Source organism: Lactuca serriola, chromosome 2, assembly GCF_051521515.1.
Source record: "Lactuca serriola cultivar US96UC23 chromosome 2, Lser_US96UC23_V15, whole genome shotgun sequence".
Classification (NCBI taxonomy): Eukaryota; Viridiplantae; Streptophyta; class Magnoliopsida; order Asterales; family Asteraceae; genus Lactuca; species Lactuca serriola.
The window spans coordinates 203,265,001-203,283,881 of record NC_136409.1 but is presented as its reverse complement, the minus strand read 5'-3'; the positions used below and the strand labels follow the sequence as shown (position 1 = coordinate 203,283,881).

Sequence of the window (18,881 nt, the reverse complement as noted above, 5' to 3'; positions counted from 1 at the left end):
CCCATAGTACGTTGGCATTCCAAACCAATGGTTGAGGGCCTAGGGTATTCCAACCTGATGGTTGACTGGACCCATAATATGTTGGCATTCTAACTCGATGGTTGAGGGCCTGGGGTATTCCAACCCGATGGTTGATTGGAGCCATAGTATGTTGTTACTATACATGTACTATTTGCTGTGTGTTGGTATTTTGGGGGAACTCATTAAGCATTGGGCTTACAGTTTTGGGTTATGTTTCAGGTACCTCAGATGATCGCAGGAAGGCGAAGGCGTGATCGTGCACCTTCTCGTGTTTTGTTCATTGATTTTGGGAAAAATTTGATATTAAACATGTTTTGAAAACTATTTTGTAAAAAATGATGATTTATGGGTTGTTTTAAAAGTTCACACGTTTTCATGAATTTTATGGATGTTACAAGAGCCGCCAGAAACGTTATGCGGATCGGTGACACTCTGAGCTAGAGTTCCAGGTGGGGAATTTAGTGCTTCTAAAGGTATCACACTTGAAGGGTGTTATTTGCTTCAGAAAGCGAGGCAAGCTGGGCCCCACGTTTATTGGCCCTTTTTTAGTAGTGGCCCGTGTGGGCAAAGTGGCTTACCGGTTGGAGCTGTCAGAGGAGTTGAAGCAGATTCATGATACCTTCCATGTTTCCTTGGTGAGGAAGTGTATAGCTGACGAGACGGAGGCGGTCCCTTTGGAGGATATTTAGGTCGATGATCACCTGAAATACATCGAGAAGCTTGTGACAATTATGGATCGGAGGGTGAAGAGCTTGAGGAACAAGTTAGTGAACTTGGTCAAAGTTCAATGGAAACACTGGAAAGGATCGAAGTAGATGTGGGAGCCAGAGTCTGAGATGCGCAAGAACTACCCTGATCTGTTTCTTGAGGATGACATCAAGGGTGAAGTATGATTCTAGTGGGGGGAGAATTGTAACATTTGATTATCAGGTACTTGAATTTTTTACCCCTTGACCTAATCAAGGTTTACACATATGGTCCCTTGTGGTTTAAGCTCCACTTTTCAGCCCGTACATTGGGCGTACATAAGGGTATGTACAACGTACTTGTGAGGAGCCCGGGATCGCAAAAGCCATTCTAGTATGTTGGGCGTACATGTGGTACGCCGGGCGTAATAGCATGGTCTCTAAACCATAAATTTTAGGGTTTCACCCATATTTAAACACATTAACTCACCATTGGACCTCCCATAATCAGCCTCCACTCCTTCCAAACCCAAATCTCGACTTTATTCCTTACGAGTGAAGATCTTGAAGCTTGGTGGTGATTTTGGTGGCCTTTTGTTGAAGAAGAAGACAACTAGTGAAGAAGGTGATGTTGCTTGCAAGCTTGTGGATCTATAAACTACTTCACCTTGTGCATATTTTGAAGGTATACAATTTATACCTTGATATGTTTCGTTTTAGATCTCCATAGATGAGTTTTTATGAGATTTTTATCCCAAAGCTTGGACCTTTGTGAGTATGGAGTACTCTAGAGCATATTAGCTATCCAATCGTGCATTTTAGGTCTTATAGATTCATAAAAATGGTTGTTTGATGGTCCTTTTCTATCCATATAACAATTTAGTAGTGTTGAGTATGGATTAAGTTAGAGTTTTAAGGTTTAAGCTCTTTTCAGCCAATGAAAGGCTTAGAGTTTTGGACTTTATGAATTAAGATGTTATAAGAAGGTCAGATCTGTGTTTGGATGCATGTATTAACGATTAAGACCATTTTGGAGTGATATTTGGGGTCAGACGGCGTACTCCCCATGTACTTCAAGCTACGCTCAACGTAGCCAATTCCGACCCCGATCCCACCTGATTTTCGAGTACGCCCCATGTAGGAGGAAAGTACGCCCAGTGTACGCGTTGGGCAGTTGAATTTTGCTGACTTTTGACCTTTGGTCAAGATTTAGGGTTTTGGACCATGGGATGGGTAAAATGGTCTTTTTGAACTTAAAAGGGCTTAGTTGTGAGAATTGGAATCGCGAGTTTAATTATGGACCTTGATTATTAATTAGGTTAATTATTGTGTTATTAGGCAGAGTCTAGTTTCGGCAGTTCGGGTGTGAGATTTATTTGCCATCAGTATCAGGCGAATCTCCTTAATTATTCATACATGTGTGATAGAATAGTTGTATTTGTAATGACCAGCTGGGTCTAACTGTTATTTTGTATTATATTGTTTATGTGTAACTGAGACTGCAGATAGTCTCCAGGGTTGCTGATAACCCATAGGGCGTGCTGTTGCTCACTGGGACTGTTGGTTGTCCCCAGGGTTGCTGATAACCTATAACTGTTTATTTATGATGTGATGTATGTGGTATCTTGGATAAATCACTAAGCTTCGTGCTTATAGTTGTTGATATATGTGTTTCAGGTATTTCTGAGGACCGCGGGAAGACAAATGTGTGATTGTACATACTTGCTGGCAGGTTTTGTGACATCCCCAAAATCTCGGCCAGAAAAGACCGATTTTCATTTATGCTTTTAAAATAATTTCAGAGTAAATCCTTTTGATTTGAAAGATTTGCGGAATTTGTTCCCAAAAACAAGGTATGATAAAATAATATTTACCAAAGCATTTCATCAAGAAATGTATTTTCATTGTATAATCAAAACTCGGGATGTCATGTTCCGATACAGACCATAAAGCATAAACGATAACATTACAAGTCATTCAAAAAATATATACATATACAAACTTGTAAACAAAACAACTTGATGATTTATCCATCTTATGCCCTTGCGCCACTTCCTGTAATACAAATAAAACTGAGCGAGTCAGGCTTGGGAGCCTGGTGAGCATATAGGGTTTTCAACCCACAATAAATAATTATATTTAATTCCACCAACCAACAATAACCCAATTACCCATTCTCCTTATTCTCACTTTACGTCCCTAAAACAACTAACACAAGGGACCTAGTCTTAGAATATTTCATCGGAGCGACAACACATGCTTCGGGGGTTCCTCAGCAATATAAGTCAAATAAGGCAATCATGAGGGGGATGGAGTACAGCACATGAACACCCGAGTTCATTAACATCTACAGGTGGCGAACCTGCTAGCGTTCCACATGATTGTCTAGAAAAGTCTGTGGTCGTCATCTAAACTCCGTTAGATGACTAAATCAAAACAACATCGAGGCCTCTCATCTGTTTATCACACAACTATCTACCCATGTTCTACCCGACATATTAGTAGATAAAAATATATATTTTTATACATAGTTTAAAACCTGTATAGCATTCTCATTCAATACATATTCCAAACAACAGATGAGACACATACACATAACACGTATTTCATAGAGAATAAATTAGATCCATGAGATAGAAGAAAGTGAATATACATTCACACATATAACAACAAAATATACACATAACACGTATTTTATATAAAATACTTCATAATTATGCGTTAGAAGAAAGTAACCACACACTCACTTGATCAGAAGATGATCAGACAGCACTACGGCTTGTAGAAGTAGTATTCTTCGGCATATCTGGAAGATCTCCACAAAAATCGAACTTCTCGCGGGCAGAGCTTCGGCTCGGGAATTGCACTTCTCAGGATCTCGGGAGTATAAAACTTCCTTCTTAACTTGGATATGAGATCCGGGGTGTCGGGATGGCTTCGGGGGTTTACACGTAGAGCTTCGGCACGAAAAAGAGAAAAAATGAGCAAGAATGCCCGGAACCCTCGCATCCTATTTATAGGAGGCTGAGACCTCGCAGTACGCTGGGCGTACAGCCTTACGCGGGGCGTACGCCTCCGAAATCGTCACTGCATGCGTCATCCGAAAAACTCGAGTGCGAGGCGTGTCATGCTTCGTTGTATGCTGGGCATACGCCAGTACGCTGGGCGTACTTCGGATAAGTCCGGTGACTCCTCTTCGGATAATATCGGACATAATAAATAAATTTAAATATTAATTATTTAATAAACTTTGAAAATTCATATCTTCGTCATACGAACTCCGTTTTCGACGTTCTTTACATCCACGCGTAGGTGAGACTACGCTCTACAACTTTCGTTTTGACTCCGTCGGCTAATTTGAATTTATTTTTTTATTATTTATTTTTAGTAGGCCCGGATAGGAAAACTTCGTTATAAATTCATAACTTCTTCGTCCGACGTCCGTTCTCGCCTAACTTTTCATCGTTTCGCTACTAACAACGAGATCTTCGATTCTCGTTTAGATTGTTCGGAAGAAACCGCTCGATCTCAAATCGAGTATTTTGGGCTGCATACCGCTAAGTCGAAACTTCAGAAATTCATAACTTCCTCATACGAAGTCAGATTTGGGCGTTCTATATATATATTCGGAAACCTCGTTTCGGCCACTACAACTTTATGCAAAGATATCAGACTTATCTCATACTTTAATTTTGACGCTTAATTTATTCTTAATTCATTAAATTATAATAATTAAGTAAATAAACACATAATTCACATCATTCACATAATACTCAAATATTTCATCATTAATACTTCAAAAGAGTTACAAGAGTTAACCTAGACTATTACATCAACGAAAATACCTAGCCTGGAAACGCGGGCGTTATAGGTTTGTTACTAGGGAAGTATGTGATACTCTGATATTTTTTTATGATGATTTTTATTTGACACTTATGCTTTTGATGACTTGGTTTATGAACAATATTTTGGTAATTTAAAAATGAAAATTTTGGTTTAAATTTAAGGTGTTACAAGACATGTTAACAAAGTCGTTGCCGACAGTGAAGTTCAATGTTTGCTTGGACTTGGTTGATGTTCGCATGAGGTAAGTTGTAACGTCCGTAGATCTGGGCTAGACAATTTAAAGATAGTAACCATCAAAAATGATTTTTTTTATGGAAGATTATTTATAAGGAATAATCTTAACCAAGTGGTAGTATATGTTACAAGGGTTCTGTACATATAAATAACGCCGAAATCCGAGTTATAACGAAGAAGTTATGGCTCGTCGAAGTTTTACGTCAAAACTGACACGACACCGAGAGACGTAAATAGTGAAATTATGATAGAGGACTTTTTAGCCTTAGTGATCTAAACAAAAGTTGTATTATGCGTTAAACCAAGAACATAAAAAAAAGAACGACCAAATCTGACTTCGTATAAGGAAGTTATGAATTTTCTAAGATTTGGCATAGCAGTGCACGACCCAAAATTCGAATTTTAGATCGATCGATTTTTGGCCAACGGAACCTAAATGACAATTGAAGATCTCATTAATAGTAGTGCAAAAGGTAAAAAAGACAGACGAAAATGGACATCGGATGAAAAAGTTATGAATTTTTAATGGACTTTTCCTGTCCCGGCCTGTTAAAAATATAACTTTAAATATAAAGTCAAAATTAGCCGACGGAGTCTAAATGAAAGTTATAGAGTACGTCTCCACCTATGTGTGGATATAAAGAGCGTCAAAAATGAAGTCCGTATGAATGAGTTACAAATTATAATAGCATATTTACGTATTAAAATAAAGTATAAATCATATATACATACACACACACACACACACACATATATATATATATATATATATATATATATATATACATATACATATGTATATATATCATTAGAAAGGTATCGAAGATGCGGTCATTATAACACTAGTGTTGAATACTTTCGACATTAGTTTAGTACCAATATCGTTAAATCTATTTAAAATAATATTATATAAGGGTGTTTAGTTGTTTATATAACTATAAGGTTATTAAGTAACTATGATGGTAGTTTTTGAAAATTCAATTATTATAAATAAGAGCCTTGGGCTCTCATATTTCTTGCACCATTCTCTTGATTCAAGAGTCTTTCTCTTCTTATCCCCTGAGCATTTCGGTACCTCGTGATTCGACTTCTCTTTCTATAGTTTTAGTATAGTAAGGTGAGCGCTGAAGCGTTGCACGAATCTTTCTTAAAAAGATTCAGCGACGAAGTTCTGCCCCTGCAAAGCCCTACTCCTAGCTAAAACCCTCTTTAAGTAAGTTATGCTTACCCTATTTTAATATAGCTTTTATTTAAAATTAGTATTGTTATTATGAACTTATAATAAATATTTGGGCTATTATTATGACTTATATAAGTGCCGTTATAATATCTTTTTAACTACTCGCAGTACGGGGAATCTGGTTTAAAGGGCCACATAAGGTTGTTGGATTTCAGAAGTGCTATATGCCAAAATGGTCCTGCCCTCTGGTGTTTTATGTCTGGCCCCTATTTGTACATAGTGGTTGGAAAATATTGTTTAAACACATATAATAATAATAATAATAATAATAATAATAATAATAATAATAATAATAATAATAAGACTAATAATTAGTCACGGTAAATATAAGACTAAAATCTAGTGGTAATAATACTAGGTTTCGTCGAAGGAAATTATTTTAAAGTAAACAAAGCGTTGTCCGAGTACTGAGTCACCACCTTATCAAGTGAGTGCATAGTTACTTTCATCTTACACATAGATATGAAATATTTTATATAAACTACGTGCTATGTGTGCATATTATCTGTATACTTGCTATCTATGCTGGATGAACGATTTTATAAAAGTTTTAAATGATTTAAACTGTATATGTATTTTATAACTACGAATATGTTAGGTAAAACATGGGTAGATGAAAGATGAGAGATGAAGGATGATATGAGTGAACATAGGCAACTATAGACTTAGTGCCTAATAAATAACATCGACAGCTAGGACTTATTGGCAATTGAATAAACGTTGGTAGCTATGGACTTAGTACCTATTAGATAAACGTTGATAGCTATGGACTTAGTACCTGTTAGATAAACATTAGTGGCAATGGACGTAGTACCTATTAGATAAACACTGGTAGCTATGGATTTAGTACCCGATGAATGAACTTTAGCAGGTATGGAATTAGTGCTTTACGAGCACTTGTAACGCCCGTAGATCATGACTAATCAATTTAGAGACGATAAGCATCCAAAATGACTTTTTTGATGGAAGATTATTTAGAAGGATTAATCTTAACCAAGTTGTAGTATATGTCACAAGGTTTCCGTGCATATAAAGAATGCCAAAATCCGAGTTATAACGAAGAAGTTATGACCTGTCGAAGTTTCGCGACAGAACCGACACGACCCAGCGTGACCCAGCACGACGTGACAAGCAGTACCACGACGTGGGAAGTCTTCTGACACCTCCGGGAGTCCCCCAGATGCAACTTGCGATGATGTATGCAGTGACGACCAAGCCCACGACGTGTAAAAAGGGTCCCATGACGTGGCAAGGGCCAAATTTGCCCTATAAATAGATTTGATGGGCCAGCCGACTACGGTTACTCCATCCCTTCTCTCCCACTCCCGATACACCCTCTAAGCCCTATTTTAACCCCCTGAAGCCCCGGTATCAACCCCGAGACCCGAAGCAAGTTCCGAAACCCGAAGATCCCGAGAAGAAAAGAGTTTTCGAGCCGAAGCTCTGCCCGCGAGAAACCCGGTGTGTGAAGTGATCCTGGTTTCACCGAAGAATATATACTCTTAGAGCCGTAGTGTTGTCTGATCATCTTCTGATCAAGTGAATGTGTAGTTACATTCATCTTACACATAGATATGAAGTATTTTATGAAATATGTGCTACGTGTATATATATTGTTGTTTATATGTGAGTGTGTAGTTACATTACTTTCTTTCAATGCATAATTATGAAGTATTTTATACGAAATACGTGTTATGTGTATATTTTGTTATTATATGTGTGAATGTATATTCACTTTCTTCTATCTCATGGATATGATTTATTCTCTATGAAATGTGTGTTATGTTTATGTGCCTCATCTTTTATCTGGAATGTGTTTTGAATGAACATACTATACAGGTTTTAAACTATGTCTAAAAATGTATATTTTATCTAATAAAATGTTGGGTAGAACATGGGTAGATAATTGTCTTGTGATAAAAGGATGAGAGGCCTCGATGTCATTGTAATCCAGTCATCTAGCGGAATTTAGATGACGACCACGGACTTTTCTAGACAGTCCAGTGGAACGCTAGCAGGCTCATAACTTGTAGGTGTTAATGAACTGGGTGTTCATTCGCTGTATTCCATCCCCCTCATGGTTACCTTATTTGACTTATATTGCTGAGGAACCCCCGAAGCATGTGTTGTCGCCCCGATGAAATATTCTTAGACTAGGTCCCTTGTGTTAGTTGTCTTAGGGATGTAAAGTGAGTATAACGAGAATGGGTAATTGGGTTATAATTGGTTGATGAAATTAAATTAATTATTTATTGTGGATTGAAAACCCTATATGCTCACCAGGCTCCCAAGCCTGGCCCACTCAGTTTTCTTTGCATTACAGGTAATGACACAAGAGTATAAGTTGGTGGACTTGACGAGAGGTTTTGAATTATAGATCAGTAGTTATAAATAACTGTTGTAAGGTCTATTTTTGTTCTGTTTATGCTTTTGGTATGTATTGAACATGACATCCCGAGATTTTGTTATATAATGAAAATACATTTCTTTAAAGAAATGCTTTGATAAACTCTTACCATATTTTGTTTTGGGAACAAATTCCACAACCGTTTTCTTTAAACGATCACTCTGATTTTAAAATAAAGCATAAACAAACCGGTCTTTTCTGGCCGAGAAATTGGGGATGTCACAGCACTGGTAGCTATGGATTTAGTACCCGATGAATGAGCTTTAGCAGCTATGGAATTAGTGCTTTACGAACAAGCAGTGGCAACTATGGACTTGATGCCTATCATATAAACCCTGGAAGCAATGGGCTTCGAAATGAACGAATGCAGGATAGATGATTCTTAGGGTAGATCCTTAAGAGTAAGGAAGATAATGGGGATGGGTAGTTGGGTTAATTGTTGATGTTTAAACATAATAATTATATTATTATGGGTTGAAAACCCTATGTACTCACCAGGTTTCCCAACCTTAACCACTGAAGCTTATTTGTATCACAGGTGTCGAAACGAAGCTACTTTACACTGAGAGATTTAAAAGTGATGTAGATCACTAGTGTAAATGAATGTAAGTTTTGTTTATGCTTATGTTTCTGTATTGACAATGACATCCCAAGGTTTTAAAAGGAATAAAAATACTTTTCTTCGAAATGCTTTGATAACACATTTATCATGTTTTTCTGGGAACAAATTCCACAACATTTTTTTAAAAGAAGTACTCTAATTTTTTAAAAAGCATAAAAAAATCGGTCTTTTCTGGCCATGAAAATGGGGATGTCACATAAGCCCTTTAGGGCTTAATGACAGCAAGGGAGAGGAAGTTCTTGTTTGAGGTGGAGTTCATGGGATGCTCAAGTCAAGGTCGAGATTGTTAAATGTGACTTGAGCATTTGGAGCATTCGTATGGAGCATTTATTTCAATGGATCACTTGAAACTCAATGGAGTACTTGGGGTTCATGGAGCATGTAACAAAGGAACAGATCATCTGAGAAAGGGATGGATCTCCTGACAAAGGAACAAATCAAGTGAAAAAGGAACGGGTCTTCTAAAAGGAGGTATGGAGCACCTGGAAGTGGAATGGAACATCCTATGCTTGGATGCGCCACTTAGAAGTCAAGGTGTGCCACTATTGGAACTTGATATGCCACGAAGTGACATGATATGCCATCAAGTGATTGGATATGCCATCAAGTGACATGATATGCCATCAAGTAACAGGATACGCCACCAAGTGACTGGATGTCATTCATGAGGTGGATGTGCCATTGTGGAGTGGATGCCTAGATATCCCAACCTTGGAGAGGATGTGTCATCCCTTGATCAAGATGTGTCATCCACATCCCTTGATATGCCAAGGTATCCCATGATGATATGTATACTATAAACTCCCCCATGATACTCAAGATTGTTCAAGGAAGCTAAGAAGTTAAAGATACTCAAGGATTATTGCTTGATGTGCCACTATGATGGTTGATATGCCATGATGATCCTAATATGCCACTTTTTCATCATGACACTATGGATCATCATGCTCCATCATGTGCGTTGCTGATGCTCATGCAATGATGAATGTTCCAGAAGAAGCTACATGGTGAATTGTAATTGGTTGATACCTTTCATGGGCCTATAGGCCAATGGGCTTGATCCATTAGGGTTTTAAGTATGATCCCTCAAGTATAAATAGCGATGCATGCTAGTTCATTTTGTATCTTGAATTCTAGAGTGTTAAACGATTCTTTATGAAAATTGTACTTGTAACCCTTGTTTGAGAGCTCTAAAAAAATACTCCCCTCCTACCTGTGGACGTAGGTCTCCTTGACCGAACCACGTAAATACTATGTCTTGTGTGCTTTTAGCTTTGCTTATTATCCATTTAACACTACAAACAAAACGTCATTTAGTGGCACACAAAAAGTGCCACTAAATACCAAAATAAGTGCCACTAAAGGTCTCTTAAAGAATCAGCGGCACAAATAAAATATGTCACTAGAAACGCTCCTACTAAAACTCTTTAGTGACACTTTTCGATTTTGCCGCTGCAACTTTTTAGGTTTTTAGTGGCACTTTTTTATTTGCCACAACAAACGAAAAATATTTTGTGGCAAAAATTTTGTGCCATTAAATACCCATGTTATTCTAGAATTTATGCTACTTTTAGTGGCAAAAGTATTTTGCGGCACATATTTTGTGCTAGTAAGTGCTCATCCGATTATTTTATGCATACTACATATAGCGACATATTTTTTAGTATAATATAAAATTAAAAAGTTAATTACATTATACGTGTGTGGAAAATAACAAAAATTACATTGATTTTCATCACTGGCATTTTATTCTTTAGATACAATGTCTAAATAATTGTCAAATGAGTCTAAATATGGAACAAAGTAAATAAATAAATAAATAACCTAACAAAAGTAGCAAAAAAAAACTTGAAACATTATTACTTGAATTTTTTCTCCAAACTTCATGCTAACTTTTAATATTTGTGACTCTTGTCTCTTCCTACCATGCCACTTGTATTGAACGGTGACATACTTCCACTTGGTCAAGTACTATCTTCTTTGAAATTCGAATTTAGCATGGCTAGCTCTCTTAATTGCTGTCTTTTGATATAGTCTACTAATTCAACATGCAAACAGGAAAACATTTGACTTTTTAGATAAAGTCATATGTTTTTCAAATTCAATATTTTACTGACATATTTAACTTTTGAAGAGTGTATATATAGATGATTTTAATCAAGATTTGTAGCAATAGAAGAAAAGGTAACATGATAAAAAATCATTTTGAAGTTGAACATAGCCCATTTAACTTTAAAAGTCAAAGTAGAGGAAATGATTCATATGTGGTAATCTTGAGCTCAAAAAACTACTTTTAGTTTCAAAAAAATGAGATGTACATCAATTAATACATCCAAAGTAGAAAGAAAGTGTGTCAAAACTGTAGAAAAACAAGTTTGACTTGAAATAATGAAAGAGGAAGGGAGAATTTATTATTCATAATATAACACCCCCTTCCTAAGAGTACCTAATTGTGAGTCCCCAGGATTTAAGAGAAATGATATTTTGGTCATCTTGTGGGAGAAGTGGAAAATGAGGGGCAAATATGAAATTTGGGGACTCGCCGAGTACGCCCAGCGTAAGCTGGGATTACGCCCAGCGTAAGGCGTATATGGACGCGGGTGCAAGGCTGAGTACGCCCAACGTACTCTCAGAGTTCTAAAACCCTAAATTTAGGGTCATCCACTATATAAGGAACATGTCGGTGCATACCCTAGCCTCCTTATGCTCATCCTTAACCTCAGAAACCCGTATCCCCTCCATTGTTGGGTGTGTTTGGCCTTGGAAAGCTCATTTTGGCAAAAGAAAAGCTAGAAGAAGAAAGGAGAAGTTGTCAAAGAAGGAAAGGATCGATTGGGGCTTGTAGATCTGAAGAGATATCATCCTTTGGAGCTTATTTGAGGTATAAAGCTTCCTGCTTGCCATTTATTTTGCATAGATCTAAAGTGTTGTGAAGTTTTAGCATCTTTCTTGTCCCAAAGTTCTCATCTTGATTCATGCCTTGTGTTGGCCGAGATTATCTGTCCTTTCAGACCTTTAGAGGGGTCTTGAGTGAGAAAAATGAGGTCCCAAGGGCTGTAGTTGTTCCATGTGTGAGATATATATGTCTTAATGGATTAAGACCTTAGATTAAGAGCTTTTGGACGTCCCAAGTGATAAAGGTTGAGACTTTATGAATCTTAGGCATGTTTGGCCTAGGGATCTGAAGTTTGGGCTTAAGAGCTTAAGCCATTAAGAAGTTATAAGGACTTAATGAGTAGCGAAGTTACGCCCCGCGTAACATATGAGTACGCCCCGCGTAGCGAGTCAGTGCCCCGATCCCCTGTTGCGAATCAGCATGTACGCCCAGCGTACCAAGGAGGGTACGCCCATCGTACTCCCTCTGTTGGGTTTTCATTTTGGGCCTTAGAGTTTGGGCTATTATTTGGGCTGTTGGATTTTGGGCCGTGACTGGATATTATGGTTAGAGTATTTTGGGCCCATTGGTTGTTAAGGATCATGAGTTTAGGCCCATTTGGTGAGGTGGGCCCAATTTAGTAAATTGGGCCAATAATGGGATTTGTTTTGGACTTCTGGAATTTGGGCCATTGGTGGGCTTGGGAGCATACCTAGTGTTGGGTCGAATTTGAGTTAGGGGTAAAATGGTCAATTTACCCTTAGAAGAATATTATGCTTAGCCTAATGTTTATTTGTGCTATGTTGGCTAGTTCGGGATTCGTGAGTCGGTGATTCGAGAATCTGCTTCCTCAGTTCAGAGTTTCGGCAGTGCGAGGTGAGTTATCCTCACTATATCGACAGGGTCTAAGGCACCAAGGCCGGCCCTTTATCGGATTGAGATCCGGGTATTTGTTGTTATGTTATTGCTTTGATATGTTTGCATCCTGGTAGCTAGGATGGTATATGCTAGAGACCTGGTTAAGGTCGGTTCCCTGATATATAGGGTGATGCTATGCTAGTGACCGGTTAGGTCAGTATCCTGGTTAGGATGATGATATGTTATGTGATCTGTTTGATCGGCTTGTTGACTGTGAATTCTTATATGATTGTATGTTTATGTGCACATGGTTGTTTAGATTGGAGTTGGGTTGAGGCAGGTCCTGCTTGGTGCTGTAGGCCAAGACACCCAGGGAGAACCGGTTGTCCCGAAGGCCCAACGAGCGGTCCGGATAGGCTGTAGGCCCCAAGAGGGCGGACCAGACGTGCCGAGGCTCGGAGAGTGGACCAGGCTGACTGAAGGCCCGGTGCGGGCGGACCAGTCATACTGTAGACTCAGAGAGTGGACCAGGTGGATTGAAGGCCCAATGCGGGCAGACCAATCACACTACAGACTCGATGTATATGGCTAGATTCGGAGGGTGGACCAGGTGGACTGTTGGCCGGTGCGGCGGACCAGTCTCACAGTAGACCCGAAGTGCATGGTTGTTCTGTGTTCTGTTATGTTATGTATGCTATGTATGATATGGGTCGGAAGGCACTATGTTATGGGCCGGAAGGCATTATGATTTGGGCTGGAAGGCATTATGATTTGGACCGGAAGGTTGTAGCCTGGAAAGGCGTATGTGTGGTTGGTATTTTGGGGATATCTCACTAAGCTTTCGGGCTTATAGTTGTGGTTTAATGTTTTTCAGGTTCTTCAGGAGACCGTGGCAAGGCGAAGGCGTGATCGTACCGCTCCTCATGTTTATGTTGTGATGTGATTCTGGGAATACTCTAAATAAATTGTATTGAAAAGATTTTTGTAATAATTTAATGAAATCAGGTTGTTTTTAAAAAATTTAAATTGGTTGGAATTTTTTCGGTCATTACAAATAAGAAAGATACCATAAGTTTTAGCAACTCATGGATAACTTCCTGAGCCTGCCTCAACCTTAAATCAACAACACATGCTGGTAAATCAGCCTCAATCAAAATGTGAAGTGGCTCATTTAAATGCTCATAACTCGGTCTTCCCCTTTGTTTCTTATCCTTTAGATTATGAACAAATATTAAAAAAGTATAATAATCATATGGAAGAGCCTTATCATGATCTTTGATTGACCATTTTCCTCTTATATACACACGACACCTTGTTGTAGCCTCTTCATGTTTTAGTGAATTTCCAATCACACAATTCGCTTAACTGTGTATGAACTAGGGCTTACTGGAGTTCCTTGTTGATTCATTGTCATTCCACTTAACCTCTGACATAACACAAGATATATAACCTCAAATGTTTATTAGAGAAATAAGAAGTTTTGGAGTTGAATAAGTAAAATTATTATTTACCTCTTGTGGAAATCCACTCCAACCACATGGAATATGTGACATAATATCTGAAGATGCCATGGGGTTGGGCTTTTATGTTGCAATCTAGCAAGCTCATTATACCCTTGGTTTTGTAGCATACTAGAAACCTTCATAATTTCTGAAATAAATGATGTTGAAGTCAATAGTTAAAACTTAAAGAAATATGGGTTATCATCACTACTAACATCAACATGCTTCATCAAAATCAAACATGTAATTATAGGAATATTTGAGCCTTGAATAATGTTGTGATCCTATTTAAAGGCTCACATCAAATAAGAAAGGTTACATCTATTTGTTTATGTCATCTAACATGCTTGTAGTGTTTATTATATAGGAGAGAACAGTTGTACTATGTTTGGCATGCACTGGACTGGTACCGATACATGCTACATGATTATTCTTATCACTTCAAGTGATGAGTTATATAATATTTATATAATCATACGAATGCAAGAGAATTTTAAGAAGATTTTCTAAGATATGATCTTGATGACTAGAGTTCAAAGAAGCTTTTAACTACTCAACTTCTACATTTCAATACAATCGAGTATCTATGACTCTTATCTCTTCCCACCATGTAACATTTCTAACCCAAATGAGGGTAAAAGAGGATCATTGTTAAGATAAAGAACGTACATGGGCGAGCAGGAATATAGAAATACATAAATCTATCATATTTCCATATTTATCATGTAAACTAAGATATTTGTAATCCAAGAAGCATAGGCACTATGTATGCAATCATAGGTGTGAAAATTAAGATACATATAATATATTATAATTAAACAAAAATGAAGAATATATTAGGAATTACCGAAGACATACCAGGCCAAAATTTACTACAACACGCATGCCAAACATTTTTATATCTAATTACAATAAAAGGTAAGTGTTGTTTAGTTTTCTGTTCAGGTCGTGTGTTACATGATTTTCTAACTCAATTTCCAACCACAAATACTTGTTCAATACACTAACATTTTGTTCTAGATGTTCGCAATTCAAATTAAACAATGCTTCTTTCTTGATAAATGTATATTCATAGTGATAACAAATATATGTGACATGTCATCAGTATTATAGGAAGTCCATATGAGAATACATGGTTGATTTCTTATTAAAATAGGAATGCACATCATTCATGTCAAACATTATCATGAGGATGAGAAAATATGAATAAGTAAATCTAAAAGAATGGTTTGACTTATGAAACAATTCAAAAGCGCACATTAGTAGATCAAAGAAAAATGGAACACAAGTGGTTGAGAGAGTACCGACCGACTCTCATAGAGCCTGATTTTTTTACAGAAAAGCAAGTGGAGCAGCCAAAAGGGAGGTGGATGGTTCATCAATAGGAACATGAGACTCGATTTTTGATGCGACCATAAGAGAGAAGTATGGTATCGGCTCTTTAAAAGGAGAAGATATATGCTCATTATCTGTCGCCATTGCAATTATTATGAGATGCTTGTCCAATCTAGATCTGAGCCTCATCCTTAGGACTCGGTTCGAAAATCAAATCAGAAGAGCATTCAACCTTGCAGATAATGATCTACCCTACGAGTTGTAGCTTGTGAATTGTACCTTGATCTCGAACCAAGAAAGATGAGGGCGAGCAATGCCGACGAAAGAACATGTCGATGATGGAAAAATTGGAAAGAGAGGTTGTTGATTTTTCCTTCTTTAGGAACTCCGCCCTAACTAAAAATTTGCCCACTAAATTTTTTTTCCACCGAGAGAATATGAGAGATTGTCGATCTAAAGTAAAGCATATGGAAATAGAGTAGGAAGCAAAAAATTAATATCGTAATATCTATAGTGGCATAAATTGGTTGATTCAAAGAACATTTAGTGTCTAATCCTTTTATATGACATAAAATATGTAATTTTTAGTGGTGTTTTAATTATTATGTCATTAATATATTTGAATATTAGTGGCATAAAATATTAAGTGTCATTAAATCCATTAATTTTTATAGTGGCATATAAAATATGCCACTAAAAACATAATATAGTGGCACAAAAAAATATACCATTAGAAGTGTATAAGGCTTAAGGGAGTGGCCTCGCCACCCCTCTCGCCAAAAGTTTCGCTATGAGATGCTACTCCATCAACACCAGCTCGCTAAAGGACGTGCCAAGAAGAACTCGTCAAGAAGCTAGCGACATGAGAGAAAATGAAGATCTTAAATCTGATTGGCTCTTTCCTTTTTCTATTTTTTTTTCGTGATTTACCTTGGTTGTTGCCTCCCTCAATATCCTCTCCACAAACTTTGAGTTATTCACTTGTTTTGGGGAAAATCGCAATTTCGAAGCTTGAAAATTGAAGATGGGGGACTCTGTCGTTGCAATTAGTTACAGGGAGGAAGAAGACTAGAATATCTGAATTTGACAGAAATAGTCCTCCAAAAATCTCATACTTACACATCACACCCCATCTTAATTCCTCTTACAAACCAAGTTTCTAAAATTACCAAAAAGACCCGGCACTTAAATATTATATTTATTTGACAAAACTTCAAAAATGGTCCCTGTGGTTTTCGAAAACATCAATTTTAGTCCCCAAGTTCAAAAAAACCTCACAGATGGTCCTTGTGGTTTCAAAACTTTAACAATTGGTCCTTTTTGCTAACTCCGTTAGCTTTTGGCCGTTAAGTGAAGGGCAATTCTGTCATTTCACTTTCACAGGGAGCATTTATGAAGTTTTACCTTATTTAAAAAAAAAGAAAAATATATAATTATTTAATATTAAAGGGTCCCACCTCTGTGTGTGTGTGTAAACTATGAAGCTTTAATCTCCATACCAGATTGTTTCTTTCTGCCTCGATTCACCTTGCACTAGATTGTTAAACACAAAATTCAAATAAATAAGAAACGAAATGAAAGAATAAAACCAAATCATTAAGCAAACATACAACTTTCTGGATGAAGAAATGAATAAATCCATATAAACAAAACAAAACTCACATGATCGATCTGTTACTATAAACAAATCTAGAAAGAATAGAAAACAACCAAAACATATCCACACCACACAGACCAAACGATCTGAAGATGAAGAAGAGCCATGGATCTATTTGGTGGTCAGAGCATAATTGGAAATGTGTTTCTGTGCACTTAAATTCTTCTTATATATCCGACAAAGCATCCAATCATCCAACAGTTGAGCCAAAATCAAAACCCAGATTAAGAATCTAGTAAATGAATCCACTGCCGATCACCCTTGAATTTGAATCCCCAACTCAAATTGAATCCACTACCGAAAACCCACTAGTTGTGGCGACACTTATCGTCTGCATTGCCACCATCGCCTTAGAATCTGATGTAAACCCACCACCACCGCCGCAACTATTCCTTTCTTTCTTCAAATAGTAGCAACAAACCCCACCCAAACAACTCGATGAGTCGTGAAGTAAGCCACCCACCATACTGCATTTGATGGAGCATATGTCAGTATTGAAATCCCAAATCCTATGTATAACCGTCAAACACCATCAGTTTGAATGATCTTCCTAAATGCCTCAATTCCACCATTGTATCTAATATGTGCACCATATCCACCTTGAACCATCAGTCTCTGACTCAAAACATCAATTGGTGTTCAAACCATTTGAGCAACCATAGATGCACTTAACCCAGCTACAACATTCGCAATGACAACTGCTTTTGCCTCTAAAAACCCCATTTTCACAGTAACACAACCGAGAATAAAGCAGTTCCTAGGAAGAATAACTTTGATTTATCTAGCATCTCCCAATCAATGTCAGCTGGGAGATGTATTTCCGCTCCCAAGTCATCCTCCGTCATTCCCAAACTTATATTCGCCACTTTATTTAAATGCTAAACTATATTACAAACAAATCAAAACAACACTGAAAAACACTTCTACTCTGATAGAGTAATTTCCACAAACACCTTTCCTACTAACTTAGGTCGATCAATCTGCTACTGATACTAAATTACTAAAACCCCCAAATTAACAAAAACAAAAACCCTAATCCTAAAATTCATGGTAGACGATAAGTTATCGATTTGTGTCCATGTGTGTGAGAGAGCTGATCGAAGCTAATAAGAGAGAGAGAGAGAGAGAGAGAGAGAGAGAGAGAGAGATGTGACCGATGCTAATAAGAGAGAGAGAGAGAGAGAGAGAGATTAAATTTCATTTTTTTAAAAAAATAATAGAAAACTTCATAAATGGTCCCTGGGTAGTGAAATGACAAAAATACCCTTTACTTAACGGCTAAATGGTAATGGAGTGAGCCGGAAGGATCAAATGTTAAAAGTTTTGAAACCATACGGACGATCCTTGAGGTTTTGTAAATTAGGGACTAAACTTGATATTTTCGAAAACCACAGGGACCATTTTTAAAGTTTTGTCTATTTATTTTCATGTAATTGATTTATATTATATTAATTGTTGGTGGTTTAAAAACATAAAATTTGATTAATAGGTGTGCCTAAAAAATGTTTGTATATTAAAATAAAGTAATTTTATCAAATTAGAAAAAAAAAATAGAATATTAAGAGTGTTACTACTTTTTACCAAATGCTAACATTAGG

General features: G+C 37.2%; 1 pseudogene; it reads right to left on the bottom strand.

Moving 5' to 3' along the window:
• Positions 1-13,790: 13,790 nt before the first annotated feature.
• Positions 13,791-14,434, bottom strand: LOC145089972 (KH domain-containing protein At2g38610 pseudogene; annotated as a pseudogene).
• Positions 14,435-18,881: the final 4,447 nt, after the last annotated feature.